The following is a 12,133-nucleotide window of genomic DNA, read 5'->3' as shown; positions in this document are numbered from 1 at the left end:
CATGGTTAGTAATAGTAAGATTTGTTGTAGTAGTTTGTTGTTAGTAAATGTAGTAAATTAGTTTAATTAATATCTCAATTAGTTGGCCAGGTGGGGTGGCTCACGCCTGTAATCCCAGCACTTTGGGAGGCCAAGGCAGGCAGATCACAAGGTCAGGAGTTCAAGACCGGCCTGGCCAATATGGTGAAACCCCATCTCTACTAAAAATACAAAAATTAGCCAGGCATGGTGGTACGTGCCTGTAGTCCCAGCTACTCGGGAGGCTGAGGCAGGAGAATCGCCTGAACCCGGGAGGTGGAGGTTGCAGTGAGCCGAGATCGTGTCACTGCACTCCAGCCTGGGCAACAGAATGAGGCTCCGTCTCAAAAAAAAAAAAAAAAAATCTCAGTTAATTAAACTATTTCTTCTTCTGTAAAACTGGTAATAATACTTCCTTACAAAGTTGTTGCTATAAGAATTAAGATTAGATTAGGCCAGGCTTGGTGGCTCACGCCTGTAATCCCAGCACTTTGGGAGGCTGAGGTGGGTGGATCACTTGAGGTCAGGAGTTCGAGACCAGCCTGGCCAACATGGTGAAATCCTGTCTCTACTAAAAATATAAAATTAGCCAGGCATGGTGGTGCACATCTGTAATCCCAGCTACTTGGGAGGCAGAGGCAGGAGAATCGCTTGAACCTGGGAGGCGGAGGTTGGAGTGAGCCCAGATTGCACCACTGCACTCCAGCCTGGGCAACAAGAGTGAAACTCTGTCTCAAAACAAACAAACAAAAAAGAATTAAGATAGAGAACTTAGAACAGGGACTGACACTTAGCAGATGCTTAAGAAATGTTTATCATCTTCAACTAAAAAGAAATCCAATCCACCAATTTAAAACATTTACTTTGTGATGATATAGGAAAGCTGAAATCCAGCCAAATTCTCCTTTTCTTCACTTGGTGCTGGTCCACTCACCCAAGCTCAAGACCTCCCAGCCTCGCGTTCTGGTGCTGGGGACCTTTGGTGTGGTTCTCACCAGCTCTCTTTTAGAGTAGCTGTTCTTTAAAGCTTGGCTTAGAGCAGCAGGAGCAGCAGCTAGGGACTTGTTAGAAATGCAAATTATTGGGCTCCACTCCAGCCCCACAGGATCAGAAGCCCTGGGGATGGGGGCCTAGCGAGTTTTGACATGCTCTGCAGGTGATTTTGAAATCTATGGCTTTAAAGTGTGAGCCATGGAGGGAGCTAAGGGGAGGGGAGATATCTTGGCTTTTTTCCTCTGGGGCTCACTATATTTCCTTTCTTGTCCCCTTCTTTATCTGGAAAAAAAAAAAAGTCAGGGTTGGGGAGGGGAAGAGAAAAGAAGAGAAAAACAAAACTAATCCTTGCTAGTGATATGGGAGGGTAGGGAAGTGCTGGTACGGGAAGGGCGTGGTCCCTAGCTAGGGCTCCACCCCCGGACCTGTGCCGAACGGACCTAGGTGAAGACAGGCATTTCTGGTTTCCTGCTCAAATGCTGCATTTCCCAAGACCACCCTGGCCCATCATGCCCCCATCCTGTACCTATAAAAACTCTGAGACCCTCGCAGGCAGAGACACAAGCCGCTGGACGTCGAGAGGAACACATTGGTGGAGGAACTCACAGGTGGCTGGATGTCAAGAGGAACACACTGGCGGAAGAGCACACTGACAAGCACCAGCAGACAACGGCACGCTGGGGCACGCCGGCAGGCCATCAACCTGCAGAACAATGTGGAGTTTGGCCTGGGCAGTCGGAGGAGAGTCCAGCTGCTGAGCAGTCCGACTCCAGGAAAAAAACACCTTCCCACTCCATCTCCCTTCTGGCTCTCCCGTCTTCTGAGAGCTACTTCCATTCAATAAAACCTTGCACTCATTCTCCAAGCCCAAGTGTGATCTGATTCTTCCGGTACACCAAGGCAAGAAACCCTGGGATACCGAAAGCCCTCTGTCGTTGCGATAAGGCAGGGGGTCTGATTGAGCTGTTTAACACAAGTTGCCTACAGACGGCTAAACTGAAAGAGCACCCTGTAGCACACACCCACTGGGGCTTCTGCTGTAAACATTCACCCCAGACGCTGTTGTGGAGTCGGAGCCCCACAACCTGCCGGTCTGCATACTCCTCCTAGAGGTTTGAGCCTCAAGGCACTGAAGAAGCGAGCCACACCCCCATCACATGCCCTGTGAGGGGGACAAGGGAATTTTTCCCATTTCACTAGCAGATGTCAGGAAATGTCCTTCATCCAGCCCCTCAGTTCCCAAATGTTTCCTTTTTCCAGGGGACCTAGTGTTTCAGCTCCAGTTTGCTCCCCTTTGCCCATGTGGTACAGACATCATCAGTCTACTCCTGGATGTTGGGCTTTAGGCAGGAGTCACTTTTTTTTTTTTTTTTTTTTGAGACGGAGTCTCACTGTGTCACCCAGGGTGGAGGGCAGTGGCACGATCTTGGCTCCGTACAACCTCCGCCTCTTAGGTTCAAGTGATTCTCTTGCCTCAGCCTCCCGAGTAGCTGGGATTACAGGTGCCCACCACCATGTCTGGCTAATTTTTGTATTTTTAGTAGAGACGGGGTTTCATCACGTTGGCCAGGCTGGTCTCGAACGCTGACCTTATGATCTACCCGCCTCGGCCTCCCAAAGTGCTGGGATTACAGACGTGAGCCATCGCGCCCAGCCAGGCAGGAGTAACTTTTTCTCTCATCTTCCTTCTCTTATTATTAGAGTTAGGCATATTTCCCCTGAAAGGCTCACTTTCCCTGCACTCTTAATATGCCTAGTCCCTTCCTTTTGCTCATCAGATCTTGAAGTCCTAGCCCCAAGGAAGTAGGGAAAAATGGGATGAAGTGGAAAAGAGTGAGGAGCTACCAAGCAAAATGGGTCCGCCCTGGGATTTGGTGTTCAACAGTAAATAATAATTTTCTGCCAACTTCTTGCTATGGACTTTCATTCAGGTTGTTTTACCTGAAGCATTTTCACAGTCCTGCCATCCTATCCCTACCCAAACTCCAGGAGAGTACTCCTATTCCTCAGTAGTGTACGAGAGTACTCAATAGAAAGGACAGGAGTGTACTCACAAAACCGGTTCAATTGTCCCATATAACTGACATTTACAAGTTTTTTGAATAAACATAGAAGTTGACCTTCCCAGTCTTAAAACTTGGAACTTACATCTCTCTCATCTGAGTTCCTTCCTGATATGGGTTGGCTCTGTGTCCCCACCCAAGTCTCATCTCGAATTGTAATCCCTGCATGTTGAGAGAGGGACCTGGTGGGAGGTGATTGGATCACGGGAGGAGATTCCCCCATGCTGTTCTTGTGATAATGAGGGAGTTCTCACGAGATCTGATGGTTTAAAAGCATTTGGCATTTCTCCCCTCACTCTCTCTCTCTCCTGCTACCTTGTGAAGAAGGTGCTTGCTTCCCCTTTGCCTTCTGCCAATTGTAAGTTTCATGCCACCTCCCCAGCCATGTGGAACTGTGAGTCAATTAAACCTCTTTCCTTTATAAATTACCCAGTCTCAGATAGTATCTTTATATCAGTGTGAAAATGGACTAACAGACTTCCTCAGGAAACCGACCCTCAGGCAAGGAACTGAAACTCACCAGATCACTGCATCCAGACAATGAGATGCCAGACCCCTCATTCATCATGGCTGCTTCCTTAGCCCTCCCTAATTCCTATTTTCCTGCCTTTCTTGCTATTTAAATCTCCAATTCTAGTTGGTTGGAAATTTGAGACTTTATTTCCTGTTCTCCTTGGCTGTAGCACCCAATTAAAGCCTTCTTCCCTATCATTCTCTCAGTGATTGTTTTTTTGTGTGGCAAACAGCAGGACCTAGACCAACCCCTGGTGTTTGGCAGCACTCAGTGTACAGGAGTATTGGTAACACTTAGTGTACAGGAGTACTTAATAGAATGTATAGGAGGAGAAGAATACTCTTTCTTTTTTTTATTATACTTTAAGTTCTGGGATATATGTGCAGGTTTGTTACATAGGTATACACATGCCATGGTGGTTTGCGGCACCCATCAACCCATCGTCTACATTAGGTATTTCTCCTAATGCTATCCTTCCCCTAGCCCCCCATCGCCCAACAGGCCCCGGTGTGTGATGTTCCCCTCCCTGTGTCCGTGTGTTTTCATTGTTCAACCCCCACTTATGAGAGAAAACGTGTGGTGTTTGGTTTTCTGCTCTTGTGTTAGTTTGCTGAGAATGATGGTTTCCAGCTTCATTCATGTTCCTGCAAAGGACATGAATTCATCCTTTTTTACAGCTGCATAGTAGAATACTCTTTCTTACTCCTCAGTAGTGGGTAACCCCATCTGTTGCTGAGATTAAATTACCAAATACAAAGCACAACTGAAAATATTAAGCATCCTTTAGGAGGGGAGTGAAAAAAGCTGGGTATGGTTTACCCCCAAAGTGGAATTTTTATTCTCATTAAACATGCAAAGCAAACCAAAAATGAAAAAAGTTTGCCTTTTCCCAACACACTTCTGTGCCCTATACCACTCAGCACTTACAGCAACTGTCTACTTTAGCGAAAAGTGATTCTATTTCAATGTTTCCCCAGTGAATGGTGATAAGGAATAAAAATTGTATGTGTAAAACATCATATAGAATTTTAAAAGCATTTATTTAAAAAAATCTCTTTATTATTTCAAACAGAATTTCAAACATAGAAAAACGTAGACAGAATAGTATAATGAAAACCCACTGACTCATTACCCAGCTTCAACAACTTTCAACTCATGGGCAATCTTGTTTCATTTATGTCCCCATCTCTATTTTTACCTCCCATATTTTTTGGAAGCAAATCTCAGATGTCATATTATTTTATCTACCAATATTTCAGCATGTATCTCTAAAAGGTAAGAATTTCAGAAAATATACAGCCACAATACTATTATCACACTTAGAAAAAGGTAACAAAAATTCTTTAACATCATCAAGTATCCATTAAGTGTTCAAATTAAAAATTTTCTCATACATAGCGTAAATTATTTGTTTTTTTGAATCAGGGTCCAGATAAGGTCCATACATTGTAATTTGGTTAATAGGCTTTTAGATCTCTTTAAATCTATAATCTCTCTCTCTTCTTGCAACTGATTTGTCATTTAATATCTTCTCTTGTCCTCTGTACTTCCTGTAAAATGTTATTTGAACTAGAGGCTTGATTAGATTTGGGTTTGAGGGTTTTTTTTTTTTTTTTTTGGTAAGAACGCTTTATATGTAGTATTGTATATAGCATATTTCACAGACAAATATTAAGGATTATAGATATATCAGCTATTTTGAGTTACACAAATTCCCATTTTACTTCCATCACAGCAGATTCTTGAGTATCTGTAGTATCTCCCAATGTATTTTAACTCTTCAGAAATTTATGCCTTTTTCTGTAGGAAAAAATTCTGTGTGTGTGTGTCTGCAGCTGTGTTGGGTGGGAGGGCATTAAGCTCTAAACCAGACTAAAGGCCCATTTAGTAAACAGCTAATGCCTTTGCTCTTTTTATTTGCAAATGTTTTTGGAAATGTTTTCCAGAGGTAAAATCTAGCATTAGTCAATCAAACAAAAAGTCATGCAATTTCCATCAGTATTCTAATTCAGAATGTCTAATGGTATTCCCAACAGCTATATGATATTCATCTATAACAATTTTATTTTCTTAATGTTTTCTACAATTTAAATTTCTGTTTATAAAATTAGATGGTCTTTAAGAATGCCATTCAAATCTGATGTTGGCTAATTGTAGAAGAATGCTTCCTAAAGGTTTTGCCTTCCTAAAAGTTTAAGCTGTGGGAAAAAAAAATGGGTCCAAATTATGTTTGCAAATGAATGTGTATCCATGTTGTCGCAAGAAAACGAAGTAAGATACCAATAATGTTTGATCATAAAGGGAAAACAATTATTTGTAAGGCTGATTTAAATTTCTATTAACTTCAAATGTGAGCTTGGAGAAACATTTCCTTAGTTGTATTAGTTTTCTATGGTGGCTGTAACAAATTACCAAAAACTTAGTGGCTTAAAGCAATGCAAATTTATTATCTTATAGGTCTGGAGGTCAGAAGTCCAATGTGGTCTCAGTGAACTAAGATCAAGGTGTTAGTAGGGCTGCATTCTTTCCGGAGGCTCTGGGGAGAATTAATTTTCTTGCTTTTTTCAGCTTCTAGGGGCCACCCACATTCTTTGGCTCATGGTCCCCTTCCTCCAGCCTCAAAGCCAAGAGCAGCAGGTTCAATTCTTCTCTATTCGCATCACTCTGACCTCTTGTTCTGCTTCCCTCATCCATTTTTAAGGACTCTTGTGATTACACTGGGCTCACCCAGATAAGCTATGATAATCAACCCTATTAAGGTTGATTAGCAACCTTAATTCCCTTTGCCATATAACATAACGTATTTGTAGATTGTGGGGATTAGGAAGCCAATGTCTTTGGGCGGGGGGGAGGGGGGCACTATTCTGCCAACCACGCAAGCTAAATAATGTTTGAGATCTTTCCAGATTTAATAAAACCAAATAGCTGGGTTAAATATTTAAGTATATTTGTTTTTGTGACTGGTCTCATTTCTTTGAGTAAGGCTGGATATAAATAAATAAATACATTTGGTTTAAATGCTGTTTTGATATTGAAGAAAAATATGAATCGTTATCCTATTTTGTACCAAATAAGAATGAACACAGATCTTCCATCCCTGTTTCTAGTTACTGCCTTCCATTTTTCAGAAGGAAGTAGTTAAGCAGATATCTCTGAGTTTCCAATTTAAAGCAGACGTTTTCTGTCTTTAGTTTTTAGAAATTTGATTTAAATATATTTGGGTATGAATATGAGTTTATACTATTTGGGTTTTGCTCAGCTTTTTGAATCTGTAGGTTTATGGGTATTTTTAAAAGCAAATTTGGGAAAAATTTAGCCATTATTTCTCTGAATATTTTTTCAACCCCACAGTTTTCTTTTCTTCTTTTGGAATTCTGATGATGTGAGTGTTAGATCTTTTGTTATTTTCCCACAGGTCTCTCTCTCTCTCTCTCTGTCCAATCTATTTTCTCTCTGTTGTTCAGATTGGATTCTTTGTTTTGATTTATATTAACATTCACTGATAATTTCCTCTGTCACTTCCATTTTACTATTGAGCCCTTCCAATGAGTTTTTAATTTTGGTCCATATATTTTTCAGTTCTAAAATTTCCTTTAGTTTTTTCTTTATATTTCATATTTATTTGCTGAGATTTTCTATTTTTTAATTTCTTTCAAGAATATTCATAATTGCTTATCGAAGCATTTTTATGATAGTTGTTTTTGTAGATTTTTGCGGATTTTTAACACATATAATCATGTCATCTGGGACTAAAGACAATTTTATTTCTTCCTTCCTAGCCTGTATGGCTTTTATTTCTTACCCTTGCCTTATTGCATTAACTAGTAATTCCAGTACAATTTTCAATAGGAATGGTGAGAGAAGACATCCTTGTCTTGTTCCTGATCTTGGGGGAAAGCATTCAGTCTCTCACCATTAATTATTAAAACCACCTTTGCAGAATTATAAGTAATGAGAGAAATGTAACATGACTGACTCCACTCCATCTTGTTTCTAATGTTACAAGCTAATTTTTTTTTCTTATACTAGCACAGAGGCCAAGATAACTATGAGAGGAATTTAGTTTACAGTTAAACTTTGAGACAAAGGAAACTGACACCCTCCTTATTTGAAGATTGATGCCACATTCATAAGGCAAGTTTAAAATTATGGTAGGGGCTTGAACTTTGCTAAAGAATGGGCAGAGTTAAACAATCACCTGCCATTGCTTAGCGTGTTTTCCTATAAGTTGCTTACTGCCCCAGAGTCACGTTACCAGGGGTCACAAGATTTCTAACTTCACTAACTACTCCTATAGATGACATCACTATTGTGAAACCTGAAGAACTGGTCTTTGAGATATTTTTCAGATTTAGCATTTTGGTACACCGAGAGATGCCATCAGATTTTGAGAAGCACCCGCCTCCTGGGAACTGACTCAGCTGCACGAAGCCAGTTTTAGATGCCCCTTGTGATTTCATCCCCAGTTAATCAATTGTTCCAGTTCCTCAGCCCCCTGCCTGCCAAAGTACACTTAAAAAAATCCTACCCTCTGAATTCTCAGAAAGACAGATTTGAGAAATTGCTCCCTGTTCTCTTTGCTTGGCCAGCCCTGTGATTAAACTCTTTCTTAGCTGCAACACCTGCTGTTCTCATTGATTTTTTTTCAGGGCAGTGAGCAAGAAGAAGCCATCAGGCTGTGACAAATTATGATGTTAGTTATGGGTTTTTGCAGATAACCTTTATTTGGTTAAGAATGTTGCCATCTATGCCTAGTTTGCTGAAATTTTTTAAAATCATAAATGGATGTTAAATTTTGTTGAAAGCCTTTTCTGCATCTGTTGATGTAATCATATGGTTTTTCTTATTTAGTCTCTTAATATGTTTTCAAAAATTTTAATATAGATTTTTGAATGTTGGAGCAGCTTTGTATTCCTGATATAAACCACACCTTGTCTCGATATATAGTCCTTTTTATCTACATGGTTGCACTTAAATTGCTAATATTTTGTTTAAAAATTTTGCATCTATATTCATGAGACATAGTCATCTGTAGTGGTCTTTTTTCTTGTAATATCATTGTCTGGCTTTGTTATTAGGATAATGCTAACCTCATTGAATGAGTTGGGAAGTGTTTCTTCCTTCTATTTTCCGTGAGAGATTATGTAGTATTGATATTGTTTCTCTCTTGACTGCTTGGTAGAATTCATCAATGAAACCATGTGGGCCAGTAGTTCTTTTTCTGGGAAGGTTTTAAACTATCAATTGCATTTTTTTCAATAGATATTGAGCCATTCAGGTTATCTCTTTCAACTTGAGTGATATTTGGTAGTTTGTGTTTTTCAAGAAAATGACCCAATTTATCTAAGTTATTGAATTTATGGTCATAGTGATGTTCATAGTATTCCCTTATTAAGCTTTTAATGTTTGTGTGATTGGCTGTGAACTCCCTCTTTTATTCCTGATATTGATAATTTGTGTCTTTTCTTTTTTACTTTCTTGGTTAGGCTGTCTAAAGATTTACCAATTTTATTCATCTTTTCAAAAGAGCCAGGTTTAACTTTATTGATTTTCTCTATTTTTTAATTACTTCTTTCCTTCAGGTTGCTTTATTTAATTTGCTCTTCTTTTCCTAGTTTCCTAAATTATAAGCTTAGGCTATTGATTTTAGATATTTCTTCATTTCTAATATTTGTATTTAATGTTATGCTATAAATTTCCCTCTAAGGACTATTTTATCAGGGTCCCACTAATTTTTTAATACATTTAAAATTGTGGTACAATGTACATAACATAAAATTTACCATTTTATCCACTTTTAAGTGTGCAATTTAGTGGCATTAAGTACATTCACAATGTTGTACAGCCATTACCACTCATTTCCAGAACTTTTTCATCATCCCAGACAGAAACTTATCCCCATTAAACTCCTCATTTCTTCCTACCCTTAGATGTGCTGACCTCTGTTCTAATTCCTGTATCTGTAAATTTGCCTATACCAGGTACCTCACACAAGTGGAATTATATAATATTTGTCCTTTCATGCTGGCATATTTTACTTAGTACAATATTTTAAAGATTCATCCATGTTGTAGCACCACAAATTTTTATATGTTGTGCTTTTATTTTTATTTCAGTTTAAAGTATTTTAATATTTCCCTTTAGACTTCTTCTTTTGACCCATGGATTACACAGAAGGGTATTATTTAATTTATTAATATTTGGTGATTTTCCAGATAGCTTTTTGTTACTGATTTCTAGCTTAATTTTGTTACGGTTGGTCTAAAAATGTTATTTGTATGATTTCTATTCTTTTTAATTTATTAAGATTTGTTGTATGTCTCAGAATGTGGCCTATTTTAGTGAATATTCCCTGTGCACTTAAGAAAAATGTGTATTCTGCTCTTGTTGGATGGAGTGTTCTCTAAATGTCTATTTGGTTAAGTTATTTGATAGTGCTGTTCAAATAATTATATACTTACTGATTTTGTCTGCCTGTTTTATCAGTTATTGAGAGAGGATGTTGAAGACTTCAACTATAATTGTGGATTTATCTGTTTCTTCTTTCAGTTATATCAATGTTTAACACGCTATTGTTAGGATGTTTAAGAAATCCTCTTCATTTATTTTGAAAATTTGATCTCTTTTTTAATGAGGTAGGGCATCACTAACTAAAGCCATAAAAAAGTCTTCTCTTAAACTCGAACTGGAAATGGTGTCTTGAACTTGTGGTTGCTTGGTCATTTTGGTGAACCATTTTGTTGTTTTATCAAATTCTTTTAGGGTTGAAAGGAATCCAGAAAATGCCTGTCTCATGGAGCTGTCACACGTACAGTTGGTTTTCAAGGCTTTCCTCATGTGGCCAAAGCTAAATTTAGGACTAGTGAAGCCAGTTCAGTGGTACAGATTTGCAAAACTAAGACCCTTAAATGTGTAAAGTTTGTAGCAACTGGTTTATGTCCTGGAAAGGGGCACAGAGACAGTAGCTTTCTTGGGGTCATCAGGGACATTGGTAAAGTGACAGCTTTTATGTGGTTGTTTAGTATGTATGTATTCGTATGCATGTATATATGTATTTGTCTTCCGTTGACTGCAGTCAGCAGCTGCAGACTACAAAGCACTCACAATCTCTCCTCCAGCTTGTCACATAGAGTGTATGTCTTTTTTTTTTTTTTTTTTTTTTTTTTTTACACGGAGTCTTGCTCTGTCGTCAGGCTGGGATGCAGTGGTGTAATCTCGGCTCACTGCAACCTCCACCTCCCAGGTTAAACCAATCCTCCTGCCTCAGCCTCCCAAGTAGCTGGGACTACAGGTGTGCACCACCATGCCTGGCTAATTTTTGTATTTTTAGTAGAGACGGGGTTTCACCATGTTGGCCAGGATAGTCTCGATCTCTTGACCTTGTGATCCACCCACCTTGGCCTCCCAAAGTGCTGGGATTACAGGCGTGAGCCACTATGCCCGGCACAGAGTGTATTCCTCTTATACACTCTTATATGGCCCACCAATGTGGTCTGTCCTTGGCTCCAATTCCTTTGCAGTTCTGACATCCCAGAGTAGGATTCAGACTTCTCTCCAGCTGTGCTGTTCCAACAAGCATTCACAGTGAGTCTTTAGGGCAGTGTCACTGTAGTTTGGGGAACTTTGTCCCTTGAGAAAGATATGTATCTGCTGTTTCATGCATTAAATATGGCTGTAAATTATGTTTTACTTCTCCTACCAAGAGATGGAGACTATTTCCCCTCCTCTTGATCTGGCCTAGTCTGTGACTTGTTTTGATCAATAGAATACAGAATAAGTGACACTGGAAATTCCAAGGATGGGCCTTAGGAGACCTGCAACTTCTCTTTTTGTATGCTTGGAAGGCTTCCTCTTATAATCCACTTGCTATTTTATGAGATAGCCAAGTTATGTGAAGAGGCCATGTATAAGATGTTCTAGTTGACAACCCCAGCTGAGCTCCCAGCCAATAGCCAACATTAACTGTCACCATCTGAGTGAGCCATTTTGGATGTTTCAGTCTAATCAAGTCTCCAAATGTCTGTAGTCCCAGCAGACACTATGTGGATATGTAGCAAAGAATTAACCTTGCCAAAAGAAAGTTTGGTCCTGCTTGAAAAGAGTGTTTTTATTTATTATTTAACCTGGGTGTTACAGGCCACACTCGATTTTTTTTGCAAATAATGTCATTTGTGGTGGGGCCTTGGGCTGTGCAGTATATCAGCTTCAGTTTGGAGGAGCTGTAGAATAGGGTCAGCTGTGTAGGAGCCACGCCTACATTACCAAGCCCCAGTAAAAACTCTGGACAGAAAAGCTCAAGTTAGCTTCTCTGGTTGGCAAAATTCCGTGCATATTGCTACACATCATTTCTGGGAGAAACTAAATGCTGTCCTTATTCTAAACTCCGCTGGGAAGGAAAAACTAGAAGCTCGTGCCTGGTCTTTCCTGCACTTTGCTCTATCCTTTCACTGTAATAAATTTTAACCATGAATATAACAGCCTTTCTGAGTTCTGTGAGTCCTTCTCATTGAACCTGTTGTTGGTGTTGGGACCACTGAATGGCAGT

Source organism: Gorilla gorilla, chromosome X (assembly GCF_029281585.2).
Source record: "Gorilla gorilla gorilla isolate KB3781 chromosome X, NHGRI_mGorGor1-v2.1_pri, whole genome shotgun sequence".
In the NCBI taxonomy this organism is placed as follows: Eukaryota; Metazoa; Chordata; class Mammalia; order Primates; family Hominidae; genus Gorilla; species Gorilla gorilla.
The sequence above is the reverse complement of the archived record's forward strand: the minus strand, read 5'-3'. Positions refer to the sequence as shown.